Source organism: Protopterus annectens, chromosome 6.part0 (genome assembly GCF_019279795.1).
Source record: "Protopterus annectens isolate FY-2018-M chromosome 6.part0, PAN1.0, whole genome shotgun sequence".
NCBI classification, from domain to species: domain Eukaryota; kingdom Metazoa; phylum Chordata; order Ceratodontiformes; family Protopteridae; genus Protopterus; species Protopterus annectens.
In genome coordinates, this window is record NC_056737.1 from 1,614,906,967 (window position 1) to 1,614,919,554 (window position 12,588).

A 12,588-nucleotide genomic window follows, 5' to 3' on the forward strand; every position below is an offset into this window, starting at 1 on the left:
CTCCTAAGTATGGAGAACGTCAACATCTGTGCAGTAACTGAAACCTGGTTCAAGGCTCCAGAGAGCACTCCAGCACTACTGGGCTATGACTCATACCACACATTTCGGCCACAGAACATGCACCGAAACACAAAGGGGGGGGGTGTATCCATATTCATCAAGGATACCCACACCTCCAGGTTAGTGGCGCAGCATGATACCTCTGAAATCATCCATGTGCAGCTAACATCAGGTAAATCTGCAATGCAAATTGTGGCCTGCTACAGATCACCCTCCATGACCCAGGACCACCACTCTGCCTTTCTGGAGACACTGGAAAATATGAAGGTCCTACCGAACACCCTGATGTTGGGCGATTTCAATTACCCTACCATTAACTGGGAAAACTACTTGAGTACAAACTCCCAGGCTCAGCGCTTCCTGGAATTTATCAACTCAAATGCCCTGGATCAGCTGGTAAACTCTCCTACCAGAGGCCACAACATATTGGACCTGGTCATCACCAACATGGGCGATAGGTGTTCCGTACCAGAGGTCAACCCGTCACTAGTTAGATCAGACCATAAACTAATCGCCCTGTCTGTCCACACCCCACCACCACCCCCAACCAAGGAAACCACAGTGAAAAACTTTTCTAAAGCAAACTTCACCTTACTTAAGGCAAAGGTGGTAAGTTTCACAGCCCCCATGCTAAAGGATAACACTGCCCAAGATGCAGAATCCTTTACAATTGCACTCTATGAGCACCTACAAGGATGCATGGATCGTGCCATCCCTAGCAAAACCAAGACTCACTCCCCTAAGAGAAGGAAACCAGTCTGGTGGATCCCTGCCATAAACAGGTTATACAATAAAAGGAGGAAACTAGTTCAGAAAAAAAGCAAATCCCAAGAAGGAAAGACATCTCTGATCAGTATCAGTAAGAAACTAAGGTCCCTCATAAAATTATCCAAGGCTAACTTTGAAAGAAAAATAGCCAAGGATTCAAAAGATAACCACAAAGCCTTCTTTAGCTATGTCAAGAATCTAAGTGGCAACTCACAAATAAGCTCTGAGCTAGTGCAAAATAGCACAAAATATACTGAACCTACTGATATTGCCAACATCCTGGCAGATAGATTCAGTGCAAACTTCACCCCCCCCTCTCACCTTCAAAAGGGCCCACAACAATACCGGAAAAGTGTAGTGCCCTGGAAATCACAGAAGCACAGGTGAAAACAGCCCTTTCAAAAGCCAAAAACATAGCATCAATGGGGCCAGATGGTGTCCCAGGCTGCATCTTGCATGAACTACAGAACGAACTAACCCCCCACCTAAACACGCTGTTCATCCTCACCCTCTCCACAGGCTACATGCCCATAGAATGGTGCACAGCGATGGTTATTCTGCTTCACAAAGGAGGGGCCACAACTGACCATGGTAACTATTGCCCCATAAGCCTGATTAGCCTGGTCTGCAAGGCTATGGAGTGCATCATCATGGAACTCATTAACAAAGACATTGGGAACCTCCAAACACTTGACCCGACCCAGTTCAGCTTTGTTAAGGGCAGATCAAGCCTACTAAACCTGGTTGACTTCTTTGAGACAGTCATCAAGGCCATAGATGAGGGAAAGGTGGTTCACACAGCCTACCTTGATCTCGCCAAGGCATTCAACACCATTCCTCACTCGGGTATTATAGAAAAACTCACCAGCCTGAACATAAACCCCTACATCACAAGATGGATTGCCAACTGGCTTACAGACAGAACTCACATGGTAAGAATAGCGGGCTCCAGGTCCGACTCTAAACCAGTCACAAGTGGTGTCTCACAAGGCTCAGTTCTGGGACCCCTACTGTTCGGCATATATTTCTCAGAAGTACAGGCAAACACAGGAGGACTATGGCTAACCAAGTTTGCCGATGACTGCAAACTGAGAGCCATAATTGACTCTCTGGCTGACACGGACATCCTACAAAAAGGCCTTACTGAGACAGACACCTGATGTCAAAGTCATGGCCTCAAGCTAAATGCCAAAAAATGCATAGTCATCCTGTTTGGGAAAAACAAAACCACCAACGAATTATCACACAGGCGGCAGCCCCCTTAATACAGAAGAGGTAATAAGAGATCTGGGGACCCAGGTAGATAGCAATCTCTCCTTTGACAATCATATTGCCAAAGTAGTTAGGAAATCCTTCTATGTGGCCCATCTAATTACTAAGGGGTTCGCATCTAGAAATAAAGAGGTTATAGTGCCCCTCTACTCGTCACTCATCAGACCCATCATAGAGTACAATGCCTCATTTGGGATGTACCTCATAAGACACTTCCAACAGCTGGAAAGACCACAAAAGCACCTCACCAAGAGGATTACTGGCCTCAAACATATGTCCTATGCAGCCCAACTGAAAAAACTCCGGCTGTACTCAGTGCCATATCGCTTACTCAGAAGTGATCTCTGCCTGACTTACAAAGCCATGTCCAACTCACAATTTATGGACATGCTCCACCTAAAGAAATCCAAGTCACTGCGAGCCATGCACTCTAGTGAGCTAAACTTGGCCACAACAATAAATAGAACATGCTGGAGAGATAGATTCCTGTCACAGAGACTCCCCATGCTTTGGAACAAAATTCCTAACTACATTAGGCAGAGCCCCTCACTAACACTCTTCAAGAGAAGCCTTGACATGTGGATGGGTAGCAGAAAATACACCCCCTGGGATCACTTCATTGGCTCTGCTTGACAGATGCTCAGTTAATTAATCAATGGGGTGGCAAAAGCCGACACACTCTGGCTAGGTTTATAAATGCCCTCAGTCAGATAGCCTAGTACCTACCTATGAACCTATTGGCTAGACTTGTAAAGGCTCTTGCACCATTAGCCTAGCAATCACCTATGAACCTATCACCTATGAAAAAGACAAATAGCAGCAAATATGGGAGCATTTCAGGAAATACGAAGAACCTATGAAAAATCTACCACTTATTCAGCAATTACTCTTTACAGGAAACCGTGACTCAGTAGAAGCAGCAAATATGGGAGCATTTCAGGAAATACGAAGAACCTATGAAAAATGTACCACTTATTCAGCAATTACTCTTTACAAGAAACTGTGACTCAGTAGAAGCTATAGATGCTTGTTAATGAGTTAGAAACACCAACCTAAGAATCATGAATGTGGTAAGTTATGGGATTTGTTGACATGATACTAAATAATTTGTGGTACAGGAATTGATCACACAAGAGACAATCTTTTAACAAAAGCATACTTCTAAGGTATTACTAAATGAGTGAAAGCACAAATACACAGTTAAAAGAGATAACCAAACACATGGAAGTGATTATAATAAATGTAACTCAATTACTAAAGTAAGAATAAAGCCTAGTATGAACATGTGCAATAGCTGTAATGCTGATAAAAAAGCAAGCCGTAAGGTACACTCGAAGCATGGCACAGATGCAATTCAAGCATCATGTGCTTTGTATAGCTATATGTATGAGACATAAGAAGTGGTCAGTTTCAACAATGTATTAGAAACAGGTAGAAGTAATCATTTTGCAAACACGTGCAAATGAAAGTGAAATATGAATATTTAAAAGAATATTTATGCTGTTTTGTCAAGACTTGAAAGCAGAATAACTGTAGCTACTACTAAAGTAGAATTAATTGATTCTGTGAAATCTGAAAAGGAAGAGATTATGCAGCATGATTGTCACTTAGACTGTTAGTAAAAAAGCTCTGGATTCATACACACAATATTCAATAATTAGACAATGATGCTGACTGTAATATTTCTCAGTAAATACATTTAAAGTAGTGCAGCTGAAAGGTATTGAAAAGAAAGCAGTGTGTGCATTATTGATGCTTCCTCTGTGCTCAGGTCAAAACTGTTCCTTCCTAAAATGCACAACAGTATCTGCTCAATGACACAACTGATTGTATATAAAAAAAGTAAAACTCGTCTCACCCAAACATCACCACAAATTTTGTTTTTCTTTTTGTTGCAGGGGATATACATTCCTGCTCCCCTCCACTACTCTCCCTTACTGATATATATTAACTCTGGTAGATGCCATGAAGTCACACCAACAACAAATGGAATTTAAATTAATAATGCAGGCTTAATCCATAGAATATCACTTGATGCCTTAAGAGAAAAGTACACTCAAGCAAAGTTCAACCAAAGAAACAGGAGAAAAGGAGCCATGCAAAAGGTTCATGAACAAAAACCTGAACACTTGTCATGCACCCAGGGAAGTGGAAAAGCAACTGGGTTAAATACTATTAACTTGATAATGTGAAACTAGAAAGCAGCAAAGAAAAAGGTTGTCTGGTTTGATTCTTTGCAGTAGTACCTTCTGTGCAAAGTCTGCATGCCATCCCTGTGTTTGTGTGGGTAATTGGCTAGGCTTAAAATGTCTTGCAAGGGTGGCACAGTGGTGCAGCGGTTAACGTTGTCGCCTCACAGCAAGAGGTTCACCGGTTCGATTCTCGGCTGGGGTGCCTTCTGTGTGGAGTTTGCATGTTCTCCCTGTGTTTGTGTGGGTTTCCTCCGGGTACTCCGGTTTCCTCCCACATTCCAAAGACATGCATCTGGAGCATTTCAACCCAGGCCTCCGCTGAAAACAGGCTCTGTGGAACCTAGTTGGACTTTCCCGGTCAACAAAATGATAAATAAATAAAAATTAAATAAAAATCTTCCAGGTGTTCAGACTTCCTCCCACATTCTAAAGACATGCTGTAGTTGGACTGGAGACTCTAACTTGGCCATAGGTGTGAGTGGGAGTGTGTGGTATAGAAGAACAGCCGCAGCAGGGCAAGCTGCCTGGTAGTGTCTACCTTGGCTCTAGATAATCGTCAGTGTTGAAATGACAGCCAAATCCTCTGTTAAAAAAATAGGAAAATTGGTTGGGAGGGTGGCCTAATGGTTAAGGTTACAAACACAAGGTGCAGGGTATGAGTCTCACAAGGGATAATTGGCTAGGCTTAAAATGTCTCACAAGGGCAGTTAGCCTAGTACTAATCTATGAACCTATGAAAAGGGGTTGTGTATGGATGGATTACCATCTGTCTGATAGTAACACTGGATCAAGGATCAAGGAGGTAACTTAAAGTACAGCATATATGTGTACTGGAAGAATTAGACAGTCACCGAGTCATCTCACATAATCTATACAACTATAGCAAAACTGGCTTCCATGCCTTTCCTGTCTTAGTTACAGGCTTGTGTAGTTTATAAGAGGTGTATAGTATACAGCTAACTTTAGATGTGATGCTGATCTCTGTCAACTGTAGAAATGAGTAAGAATTAAAACAAATATAAATTTAAGTGCCAATGAGAAAAAAACATAGCCAGCAGAACACGTGAATGGTATTTTCACTGTTATAGAGCAGGACAAGGTTTACATTTGATGTAAAATGTAAAATCTGAAAAAAGTAATTAAAAGGTAGCATCACTCAGACTTTGGAAATTAGGAAGTGGTGTCAACTATGTCACATGCTGAATTCCATTTTGTGCTAGATGTAGCTTGGGAACTCTGATAGATAAAGCTACTTCCAGCTGAAGAAGGTTCCAAGTGGTGTGTATATTTAATGTGTCATTATGGAGTCAAATAATCATGTGACCTCTGTTTGACATTTTATCTACACCAGATGTATCACAAGAATGAGCTGTATAAGTAACTGAAGGCTTAGAAGCCATTGGAAACATAACTGAGCAGCTATTTGTGAAGGGTCATACACAAGAAGGTCAATATAGCTCCTGAACAGCCTGTGACAACATAATATTAAATAAATTTGACACAGTATTGATAACTCCACAATATCTGGGTTACATTCCATCATCAGAAGGAACAGAGCTAGACTCAGGGAAAGTTTGAGCAACAGTGCAAATACCAAAGCCAGAAGACAAATGTACTGCTTGTGGAAGCCATTTTAAAACTTAAGTGCAGACCCAGGTTCAGGTTTTAAAAGTTTTGACTTGTTTTTAGTGTTGTTACATTATTTTTTCTGTTTCACACTGATTTCAGCTACAACATGTTGTGATTGGTTTACATGGGAGGTGTGTCTTCTGCACTTAAGTTTTAAAATGGCTTCCACAAGCAGCACATTCATAGTTCTGATGATGTCTTAGTGTTACAGATGAAAGCGCTAAACTGTGGATGTTTTTAACCCGCTTTTGGTATTAAACATATTCTTCAACAAGTTTTGAGTTCAGTGACTGATTTGCTGGTTGTTTTGCTGTTTTTTAGGGGGATAAAGAATTTGATGATATATGAGGACTAGTTTTTGTCTACATTTGATGTACACTTTTTGCATAGTAGTATTAAGCATATTCTGGGACTTCGTGCTAGATTTTTCACCTGGTGGGCTGGAAAATGCTAGTTTACATCTTTTACAGTTTTGTTTGACACACAATTACTTTTATTTTGCTAGAAAGCTTTATTTATAAAAAAAAAAAAAATTGTAATGGGGATAGTTTTGCCCCTGCATATGCCACTATGTTATGAATTATTTTGAACAAAATATATCTGTTCATCTTGTATGTTTGTAAACAGTATTAAGTTTTTGTTCAATACTTCAAGGACTTGTTTTCTGCATTTCAGTGTTCAACTTAGTTTAATTAATTTTTACAGTATCTCAATGCAAATGGTTTTGATATTACTTTTTCTGGTCATTGTTGAGGCAAGAACATTACATTTTAAGATACCAAAGAGAATATATTAAATGGTCAGACTTCCTTGCTTAGGAAAAATAGCAACTATTTCTCTGTTATGGACTACTAGTCATCACTCAGCCCATACTTTGAGATAGTTACCTAAGAGTAATTTATAATCGCTGCATATGATGGAAGGGTTAATACAATTTATTTTATAATTAATTATACTGATATCCCAGAGTGAATACCTGGTATTGTTAAATCATATTGGCATGGTTTGCTTTGTGATGGGAACCTTGTCTCTATTCTTCCACAACAGCCTTCTATTGCTTATTGTTTTGGTGCAAGTTTGAATAAAAAGATTAATTTTAGTAAGTTTGATTTTAAGGTACACATTATAAGATAACCTTTTTCCAGTTTTCCCATTACTAAGTTATGTCAGCATTGAAATGTGTAAAGTTTTCTTACTACAAATATGTGTTAGAAACTCCCTTCTGGAAGTTTTGTCATTAAGATATATTTTTCTTGTCATACATCTATTGTAATTTATGCCATTCTATGTTTTTGTAAAATTGTTTACGTTGCCAAAACTACTAGAATGGTGAAAGTTAGAACATGAGAAAATCTTAAAACTTGCAGGAATAGGAGCATGAAAAGTTCTGTAGCTGAGCATTTTTGGAAATATCATGATGCAATGCTGAACATATAATTTTTTTGTTGTAATGAGACACATTCCATTGGATGTAAATATGCTAAGGAATGTAGGTGCAAATTGTAGGCAGCAGATAAACCGTGTATATATTGCAATTTAAAACATTAGCACATTATGCAAATTATCTTCCATAGAAAGTATTTTATAGACTAATTACTTTGTGACTGGAAGGGGTATACATGCATTTGTTTGATTTGTAGCATATTGTTTTTAACTTTTGAAGAGTTTATTAACACAAGGTTCTAGTTCTAAAAGCATTTTTAATGCTTCACCCACCATTATTGTTTTGTTTGTTTTTGACTCATTCTGCTGACTATGCCTGATTATATTCAGTTTAGTGGTAACAATATTTTGAGAGGGGTTACATCAAACCCATAATTTTATATCCATCGGTGTGACCTAAATAAATTTGTATAGATGGGGATAATGGAGCTTTATAGAGAATGACACTCAGAATCTTCTTTTTTATGTATTTTACTATATTGTTTTCTTTTAAGCAGAGATCTTGCCTTCTGAATTGTGTGATATTTTCTGAAGAGGTAATATTATGGAAGGGAATAAAATAACATATTAAAATCTTTAAGTGTAAATCCATATGTAATTGGATGGCAAAAACACTGGCTGAACAACAGAACAATAAAGTATGGGTGGAGACATTACCACTCTGTGCTTGATTGGGGTTATCAGTTGTACCCAACAGGACTCTGTACTAAGATGTCTTCTTTTTCTCAGATATAAATGATAGACACCAGCTCTAAATAACCAAGTATTCTGTTAAATGCAAATTGTTTTATTGTTTTTATTTTTTAAAGTAATTATATTAAAGGAACAAGCTGGAGTGTTAAGTCATCCTATGACACCAAACCCTCCAGAATGAACTTGTCCCAGTAAACTCTTAATGTAATAAATATGGACTCAAACTAAATGCTAGAAAGTGTAGCATCATTACTTTTGGTAGAAAACCCCTCATTTCATCATACTATGTGGACAACATACCTCTACAAAACAAAAACTTAGTTGGGTATCTATGTACCTGGGTTGATAACCCCTCAATTTTGACCATCACGTAACAATGGTTATCATATCATCATTTTACTTAGTCCATCCACCTGCCAAATAAATATTATCAAGGTCTTAATTCCATTATACTTAGCATTGATCAGGCCAGTTATTGAGTACAATACCCCTTTTTGGCTGCATCTCTCTAAACATAATAAGCAATTAGAAAGACCCAGATTATTCCTAACCACAAAAGATCACAGACCTAAAGTCTCTGAACTACCAAGAGAGGCTAGAAGCTCTATCCCTTTTATTCAGTGTCTTATAGACTTTTAAGGGGAGATCTCTGCTTGCTTACTGTGCCATTAGTGGCCCAATTGCCCTGGATATTTTCTTTTTTTTTTTGTAAATCCAATATCTCCACTAACACCAGCACCAGGGATTTACATTTTCACCAACAAATAAATAAAACACTATGGAGACATAGGCTTAAACCACAGCACCTTCAAACATCTGAAATAAACTTCACCTTCTTGTTAAGCAGTGTAATTCACAAGGTTCCTATAAACATAAACTAAATGACTGGATGGGTATACAGAAATTTACTCCTGGATCGTCTAGTGTGACAACCCTACTTAAATCTGGGGCAGTAAAGAAGGAGCCTTAATCCTCACCACTGTCTCTGGTAAGGGAGTGTCACTGAAAGTAGGGATATAAATATACAATTTCCTGCAAGAGTACACCAGGAACAGGCTCCAAACCTGGGACTGACAGTCTTTACACTAACCACTGCAGAGCACTACGTCCCACTGTCTCTGGTAAGGGAGTGTCACTGAAAGTAGGGATATAAATATACAATTTCCTGCAAAAGTACACCAGGAACAGGCTCCAAATCTGGGACTGACTATATGCTTCACTCCAGGTCCCCAAAGGAGTCTTTACACTAACCGCTGCAGAGCACTACATCCCAGTTCTAGGTATGTGACACACTCACTCTAAAATATTTGATATTCACACATACAAACACTCTTTGGATTTACCTGCTATGTCCCTTTCGCAAATTACAAGGTAATGGTTGCCACCAATCAAATACCACAATACCCTTCAAAAGGGTTGTTCAATTATATTGGGTAAATTAAGTATTGATATAAATGGTAGCATGTAATCCAAGCAGCAAGGCTTTTCAGAGTGGCCCTGTTGTTATCACACTAAGCATACATACTACCAAGTTATTAAACGTAATTTTAAATAACCATCCATAATAAAAGGAAGTAAAATATTTAATGAATAAAATGATTTAAAACATGTATACACTGAATAACTGATTTCAATAAATGACAAAGTTTCACACATAGGCATTATGATAAAAACACTGCAGGATAGTTTTCACACAAAAAAACTCTAATTTTAGTTTCCTAACTGTCTAAAAAATGAACTGTTCCTGTTTAGTCTAACTCAGCAAGGCAAGATGATACTCTTACTTTTTGCATGGAAAAATAATAATTTATGTCCAATCTTCAGGCTGCTGTCTGGTCCTCAGTGACTGGAATAGCATCTCCTACTATTTTTACCGAACAGCTCTGGAAAACTCTGAGTGATAATTACTGATCTGGAAAACAACTGACAATTGAACAATAACTGAACAACTACTGAACTTTAACTGACTCAGAACCTGCTTTTATAGCAGAATGTTTTAAAAGTTACAGAAAGCTGTTATGAGAATTTTACTCTCTCATGTTGTGTCTTTTGGCTTTTCCCGGTTAGGGGTCGCCACAGTGGAACTCCGGTCCGCTAATGATTGGTAGTTGAATTTTACGTGCCGTGTTACCAGCCCTGATGCACAACCTTCAATGAAGGTATGCCCAGCTGCTGTGGAGATTCTATTCCTTTCAGCTCTGGCACACAATGACTTCACATCTAGGTCATCTGACTGACATAATCTATATTCAGAATTCTTTTTTAAGAAACTTGTACATTTGGTCAGCCAGAAGAACAATGTTTGAGTCAAACATCTTACATAAATCAAAGTAATAATCAAAAAACATAAACTTATTTACAAAATTATAGCTAGTCATGCTGGCATATATAACACAGGGTGATTTACAATTATTTACTAGTATTTACAAAACTTCAGCCAGTCATGCTAGCACAGATAACAATATCTAATTTCATCACATTAATCCCCCTTTGAAGACTCAAGCTAGATTTTCAAGTGACCCTTGAAAATCGTCGCTTGAGAAAAATGGGCTGACTGAAAATGTATCAAAACACAAATGCCAAGAGGTCCAGCAAGACAAACAACGTTCTCAGTAGAAAAACCACTTTAATGTGAGGAGCAAAGCTTTCAGATAAAATCCTTTATCAATACTGAAAATACAAATGCAAATGCAGAGTATATAGGTCTAAAAAAGTCATATGACCGGCAGCCAAGAAGTCACATGACCCAATCATTAAAAGAAAACATGTAGAAATAAATAAATATGCAAAGCTAAAAAATGAAACAGCATAATGCATACATGAAAACAAAAAACATTTAAAAAAGGAAGAATGTATATTTTTAAAAAAAGGAAGAATGTATATTTTTTAAAAAAAGCAAAGTTTTAACCTAAAAATCACATGTACAATCATATACATAAAGAGAAAATCTCATAATCTAGATCTACTCATTCTGACCAAAATAGGTTTAAGGCTGACAGTACTATTCAAACCAGGGGTGAGTCACCCATCAATCTAATTATCCAGTTGTATTCTTTAATTTCTAATTTGTTATTGATATCACCACCTCTGGGTGAGGGTGAAACATGGTCTATAGCTTTAAATTTAAATACATGCTGTTCACCAAAACATAGCCTGTGTTTATATAAAGCATTAGTGTCCACACATCTTGGATTTCAGACTTGTGTTCTGTGATCCTATCTTTAAGTTTACGTGGTTTTACCCACATAGAAAGAGTTGCATAATACACAGGTAGCAAGGTAAACCACGTGGGTGGTAACACAAGTAGCAGTTACATTGAACCTAAACAGCCTCTTACTGACTGGGTGTTCAAAGATACCTAAATGTTCATCATCAATGTCATCACAGAACGAGCAGTTATAACATTTTCGTGTGCCCATAATGCTGGATGGATGTGTTGTGATATTTGTAGGAAAATCTTTGTAACAGAGGACACTCTTGAGGGTTCTCATGTTACGATATGCAAAAAATGGGACATTGCCCAGCATTGCTTTTAACTCTTCAGATGCCATCAAGATTAGCCAATTCTTATGGATAATACGTTTAATACATGGTGTTTTTGTATTAAACGAAGTAACGTATCTTACTTTCATCTCATTCTGGATGGACACATTGGGCAAGCCAACAGCTTGTGTTTCTATGGCGTCATTTAACATAACAGGGGCCACCCTCGACTTTCTTTCCTCTAGCACATTTAGTTTCTCATTATTTAAGGTGGTAGCATCATAACCACTGTTAGTGGAATCAGCTATCATCTCATTCAACTGTTCGGAGAAGCTAGGATCTTCCGTGTTAAACCTACTGGCTCTATAAAATTGAGACCTGACAGTACCTCTAAAAACATGTCGCGGATGCCTACTACTTGCCTGAGTGTAGCCTCCTGCGCAGACTTCCTTTCTATGGAGGCTTGTTCTAAGTGTACCACCATCAAGACTCAAGTTGATATCTAAAAAATGAATAGTAATTTCAGATGAACACATTTTGAACTTCAAAAGATGAGATTGAATTGATGTACAGCATAAAATCATTCAAATCCTGTAACGTGCCCCAAATCAAAAACAGTCGTCCACAAATCGTTGAAAGAACTTTACATTATCTTTATATGGATTCAAACCACTAAATAAATGTTTCCTTTCCCACTGGTATAAAACTAGGTTGGCATAAGTATTGGCTACGAGTACCCATAGCCACACCTGTGAGCTGAAGATACAAGGATTCATTAAAAAGGAAAACATTATTTCTCAACACCACATCCATGAGAGTGCATATTTTTTCAGTTTTGTGGAAGTTGGGATCAGGACATGAGAGTAAGAATTCCCTCAACAAATCCAGGCCAATATCAGTTGGGATGACAGTAAACAAAGATACTATGTCTAAGGTTACCAAAAGGTACCTTCTTAGATGTAGAGATGCCTTCTCTATGTTATACCATTGCTTAAGCTTCTGAACAAAATCAATGGTGTCACGTAAGATAGAGTCACATTGACTAAGA